We start from the raw sequence: 6,303 nt of genomic DNA on the forward strand, positions 1-6,303 counted from the left end.
TGATTGGGGGTCCAAAAAATCCTGGCTGGCACACGTTTTTTACTATTTAATTGTGCTGTTATTATTTGTCTACCCACCTAGTTAAATATTACGTAATGTTCGTGTCAGCATTTACTGGGCTTTATCAAAACAGCAATAGAAATTAGTGTCTTATATTAAAGAATAACTATATGTGTGTCACAAAAGAAAAAATACAGTATTTTCAAGTTACGTGATTCGTAATATTTTGGTGAAATGCGAGCTTTTCTGCACAGATGAAAGGGGACAGCTTGTGATTGAGGGTATTTTGTGGGGTAGGGAGACCGAATCCTCTGCTCAAAACATCTATCTGGGTCACGGGCCCTAAAAACCCACTGTTGCCAACACCTTCCTCTGGGTTTTCTTGGTCCTTCTCTTTGGGAACTTTCCAAAATTCAGCCACCCCTTAGGGGGGTTGCCCTTGATCCTCAAACAGCTTCGTGTGCAATGTTTATTTTTCAGACTAGTTCTCAGGACAGTGTGAGAGAACTGGACACCTGGCAGGGCGAATAAAGGACGCCGAGGATGGACCAAAATGCACACCCCTGGCGTGGTCAGGGCCAGCCCTCGTGACGTGTCCACGCCCCCAAAGCTCAAAGGAGGCAAGGCAGGAAGATGGCCCTTCCTCGGGGAGCCGACAGTTCTCTGGGGGCAGCAAAGTGAGCTCATTGCCACCAGCATGTCGGTCCTTTTCAAACACAGCACTGCGCTGGATGTTGTTTTCAAGGAGACGTTTTGACAAGATGACTGAAGATACTAATGGGAATAAGGTGAGAGAATTAGGGCTGGGAATTGTTGTGACCATGATGACTGCATTTATGAAGCCCCAGACGCCCCGGGTGTTTCCATGCACTATGGCATGTGCTCTTCATAGCACCCCCGGAAGGAGAGGCACCCATTGTGCCTGGGGTCCAGAGCAGGAGGCTGGAGCACAGCGAGATTGCAGGCAGGGGGTGGAGTCAGCCATTGAACCTGGGGCCGTTGATCTGTCACCACTGTTCACCATGAAAAGAGCCCAAGAACACAACCAAAGGCTCCTGACCATGGGTGTGTCAGCCTCTGCCCCGATGGGTTCAACAGTCTCCTTGGAACTTGGAAAGATACTGAAGGTGCTTATCCATCCAGTGATCTGACGACAGCGGCAGGAGTGTGACGGGGACAGCGATGCCCGCTCAGCTCCCCCGCCACCTGGCACTTTACCTGCTTGTTCAGACCCAGTACTCAAAACCGTCGCAAATGGGTTTGTCAATTTATAGTTCAAGAAACTGAGGTGGAGAGCTGCATTTGTGGCCGGTGTTATGCATTCAGAGCCCACACGTTGAATCACCAATCTGGACGATACAGAGCCAGTCTGAGCAGCTGAGAGCCATGCATCACATCCCTAAAACCAGGTGCCCAAGTGGACCCGAGGTTTGGAAGCGATCCCCGTCAAAAGGGAAGCAAGCGTGGGTCAAGAGCACCCCGTGACGAGTGTCTTGCTGTGTTCTGTGCTGGTCAGACTTGCCTGGAGTCTTGCATTCAGTTCTCAGCGTCGCCGTTGCAGGTGCTCATAGATTGACTCTGTGCTTTTCTGGGAAGCACACAGGAGTTCTTTGGCCAAGTTTCATCTCTTCTGAAACCAGCGATGAGACTTCTGGCGAAACCTCTCATCCCTCTGAGCCTGTTTCTTCATCTGGAAGGCAGTCAGTTGTCGTTCACGGTTGCTGCCAAGACAGACTGGATGTGTCCGTGCGAAAGGGCTTTGTCAGCAGTCAAGTCATCTGTAGATGTGGGGGCGATGTTTAATTGTTTCAATTGTTTCGTGTTTCAGGAGAAACCTCTTGGCACAGGGCATTGGGTCTCACGACCGTGTCCAGTTCAGGAAATGTTCGCGAGCCTGGGCATACTCCCTGGAGAAGGGAGGTTGGGGGCAGCTGGTAGCCGTCTTCAGGAGACCTGCCGTGCGAAACTGGGACCTTGGAGGCTGCCTTGGGCTGGAGGAAGCCCTCCAGGCCTGCCCCAAACACGTTCTGCTGTCCAAAGTCAGTAGGGGAAGCTGCCTCGACTTTCCCAGGTCCAAGAGCTGCTCCCTGCCACTGAGGCTGAAGTGGAAGGTGGGCGGTCAGGGGCGGGGCCGTGGGACTGCACCCCGGGGAGCAGAGGACAGCTCTCCTAACGTGGCCGTGTTCCGTCCCGTAGTCGTTCAGATTGTGCCCCTTCAGCTCCGACACAGGCTGAGCAGCTGTGAAATACGTGGCTGAAGATGCTGCTCACTGGTGGGTCGGGTCAGAAGAGGCACAGAGAACAGGTATCTGTCTGAGGTGGATCTGGTTAATAACTACTTTGGCCCTTGGGATAATCCATAGTTTAAGCAGTAGTTCTTTTAATATTTTAAGAAAAATTTTCCTCACGTCTGAATGCCATGTGTATAGTACCAATTTTGAGGGCTGGGGAGGGAGAATTGCCCTGAGAAAAGCAGCCCATTTTCTCATCACCCTTTTGGCTTTCACGTGACTTCCTGGCAGTCTTCCCTGTCGCAGGAGAAGCTGGAGGACTCCGGCCCCCATGGTGGGCCAGACCAGGAACAGAGTGGGCTTTCTGCACGAGCCATTCCCCGCATCTCCCTGCCAAGGTTCAGTCCTAATGCATCTCGAAAGACTGCCGTGCAAAGTGTTCACACGCAGTCTCCCGTGGACCCATTTCACAGAGCGGCACGTTAGAACTTCTGAAGGAGCTAGTGGAACCACCACGGCATCGAGCTACAGCTCGGGGCCCACGTCCCTCGAGTGGCGATGTTCTCAGGCAGAGGGTTCAGAGGAATTTGAAGATGGGCAAGTGCACTTTCCTGACCTTTTGAAGATCCTCTGAGTCACTTTCACTCTGAGCCTCTGCTGGTGTTGAATGAATCCTCCGTGCAGTTTACAGAAAGGGAAGAGCCATCTGGCAGGCAGCGAAGTTCAGACTCCTCACGGCCTCTCCTGCGTTGAGTAACATGACTTGTGAGTTATCTATTAACAATTTTCTGAAACACACTTTTCTTGAAGCCTAGAACTTGCTCACAAGTGGCCAAAATTTGAACGCTTTGAAAATATAAGAAATGTGCGCCATGCCATAAAACACAAGGAATGAGCCCACATCTGACATGGTGGAAAGAAATTCTAATTCTTGGAGCGATGTGATGGCTATAGTTAGTCTTCATACCGATTGGGGTCTGTCTTGGAGCTGGCAGAACACCAGCAGGGGTCTGCACATGTCACAGAAAGGTGCTCCCTTTGTCTCTGGTCCTCGTGGGGGTGTCTGTGTGACTCGTGACTGTCAAACTCCTCTTCTGAAACGACTGGCGGGTGTCCGTCCTGGCTCTTCCACGCGCTGGCACTCCCGAGTCCAGGGAGAGTGTGTGGTCTCCCATATGCTACGTGTGCACTGAAAACGTTTGCATCTGTAGATATGAAAATGTATGTTGAATTTCCTGAAAGACTCGACAGACCTGACATTTTTAATTATCTCCAGTTTCCCCCAGGAATAAGCTAGTCTTAGAAAGTGAGCATGAGGAGGCGTGTCGTGGTTAAGGGAACTGAGGACAGGAGCCGAGTCCTGGCCTGGGCCAGGCCCAGCTGCTCTTGTTCCATGACCCTTCAGCGCATGCAGAATGGAGGCTGCATCTGTAAGAAGGAAGACCCCATCTTATCTGTCCATCAAACCTGAGGACAGAGATTCCCCAGGCTGCTGGCCCTGAAGAAGGTAACTTCAGGAGGCGTTTTCGGGCTCCATTCCATGACTTCAGAATCGATTCTGGGTTTAGAGCCCTGGAGTCAGTATTGAGGGAGGGAAAAAAAATTTTTTTTGAGATATAATTAACATACCATAAAAGTTACCATTTAAAGTGTACAGCTCAGTGGTTTTAGTATATTCACAGAGTTGTAAAACCATGACCAGTCTAATTCCAGAACATTTTCAGCACCCCAAAAGGAGCCCTGTGCTTAGAAGCAGTGGCTCCCGATTGCCCCTCCCCCAGTCCCTGGCAACCACCCATCTGCTTTCTGGAATCTCTGGATTTGCCTTTGGACATTTCACATAAAGAGAATTATACAGTGTATAGCCTTTTATGTCTGACTCTCTTCGCTCAGTGTAATGTTCTCAGGGTTCATCCATGGTGTGACGTGTATCAGTGCTTCAGCCCTTTGTATGGCTAAAAATATTCGATCATACATACATACCACATTTTATTTATCTCTTCATCAGTTGATGAATATCTGAGTTTCCACTTTTTGGATATTATAAATAATGCTGCTGGGGCCGGCCCCGTGGCCGAGTGGTTACATTTGTGCGCTCTGCTCCTGCAGCCCAGGGTTTCGCCAGTTCGAATCCTGGGCATTGACATGGCACCAATCATCAAGCCACGCTGAGGTGGCATCCCACATGCCACAACTAGAAGGATACACAACTGAAAGTACACAGCTATGTACCAAGGGGCTTTGGGGAGAAAAAGGAAAAATAAAATCTTTAAAAAAATAAATAAATAAATCATGCTATTATGAACATACACGTGCAAGTACTGTGATTGTGCTTTTGGTGTCATGTGTAAGAAACTATTGCTTAATCCAAGGAGATGAAGATTTATGTGTCTGTCTAAGAGTTTTATAGGTTTAGCTTTTACATTTGGATGTTTTATCCGTTTTGGTTAATTTTTGTATATGGTGTGAGGTAGGGTCCAACTTCCTTCCTTTGCGTGTTGATACCCCGTTGTTCCAGCACCATTTGTTGAAAAGACTATTCTGTCCTCCACTGTATTGTCTTGGTAACCTTGTCAAGAATCAATTAGCCATAATGTAAGGGTTTATTTCTAAAATCTCAGTTCTGCTCCATTGTCCATCCTTATGCCCACATCTATTGATTTGATCACGTGGTGGTGGTTTTTTATTCTATTGATATGGTTATTACATTGATTGATTTTCAGATATTAAACCAACCTTGCATTCCTGGGATAAATTGCTTGATCATGGTGTATACTCCTGTTTTTATGTTGCTGGGTGTGGCATGCTAGTATTTGTTCAGAATTTTTGGGTCTATGTTTATAAGGAATATCATGAGTTTTCTTGTAATGTCTTTGTCTAGTTTTGAGTAGCAGGGTAATAATTCTGGCTTCCTGGAATGATTTATGAACTGTTCTTTTTCTAGAAGAGTTTGTTTAGGATTGGTACTAATTCTACTGTAATCATTCGGTAGAATTCACCAGTGAAACCGTTTGGCCCTGGCCTTTTGTGTTGTTGCAAATGCTTTGACTGTTAATTAAATCTCTTGTTGTAGCTCTACACAGATTTTCTATTTCTTCTTGAGTCAGTTTCAATAGTTTGTATCTTTTTAGGAATTTTTCTTAGTCATCTAAGTTACTTAATTTGTTCACATACAATTGTTCATAGTATTCCTTTATAATCCCTTTTATTTCTATATGGTCAGTAACAATGTTCCCCTCTTCATTCCTGATTTTAGTATCTCAGTCTTCTCCCTTTTTTTCATGGTCACTCTAGCTAGGTTTATCAATTTTGTTGATCTTTTCAGAGAGCTGGCTTTTCATTTTGTTGATTTTTTTCTGTTCTCTATTTCATTTATTTCTATTCTAACCTTTGCTATATCTTTCCCTCTGCTTGCTTTGGGTTTAGTTTGCTCTTGTTTTTCTAGTTTCTTAAGATGGAATTTAGGTTATTGATTTGAGATCTTTTTAATATAGGCATTTACTGCTGTGTCTCTCTAAGCATGCTTTCGTTGCATGTTATAAGTTGTGATATGTTGTTCCTGGAAAATAGTTAGCCTAGCAGGTCTGAACTGCTATCCTTGCAAAGGATTGATTGCGAGATTGGCCCTTGGCCTGCATTTGGGAGCTTAGATTTTGGGAGGTTCCTACCATTTCTAGAACTGATAAGAGTTATGCCTAAACTGTGCAAACAATATGGTTTATGCTGAACACCTGCTTTCCTTTTTGGAATATAAAGTTTGTATATTAGCTAGACAGGGTATGCCTACACGGCTGTCCCCCAGCAAAAACCCTGGGCTCTGAGTCTTTAGTGAGATGTTGGCAACACTTTGCACACCTTGTCGTGATTTGTTGTGGAGGAATTAAGTGCATCCTGTGTGACTCCTCGGAAGGACGCTTGGAAGCTTGTGACTGGTCTCTCCCAGTCTCTTCATTCATGCTTCTTTTCCTTTGCTGCTTTTGCTTGGCATCATTTCGATTATGTAATATGTCATAGCTGTGAATAGACTATTTTCTGAGTCCTGTGAGTCCTCCCCGTGAATTACTGAACCTGA

The 6,303-nt window shown here is 46.3% G+C and overlaps 1 long non-coding RNA gene across 1 annotated transcript; it reads left to right on the top strand.

Moving 5' to 3' along the window:
• Window positions 1-606: 606 nt before the first annotated feature.
• LOC139078664 (uncharacterized) lies at window positions 607-4,540 on the top strand. Its single transcript, XR_011531686.1, has 2 exons — window positions 607-2,305; window positions 2,523-4,540. It is a non-coding gene; the product is annotated as an uncharacterized lncRNA (long non-coding RNA).
• The last annotated feature ends 1,763 nt before the right edge of the window (window positions 4,541-6,303 follow it).

This window comes from Equus przewalskii, chromosome 22 (genome assembly GCF_037783145.1).
Source record: "Equus przewalskii isolate Varuska chromosome 22, EquPr2, whole genome shotgun sequence".
In the NCBI taxonomy this organism is placed as follows: Eukaryota; Metazoa; Chordata; class Mammalia; order Perissodactyla; family Equidae; genus Equus; species Equus przewalskii.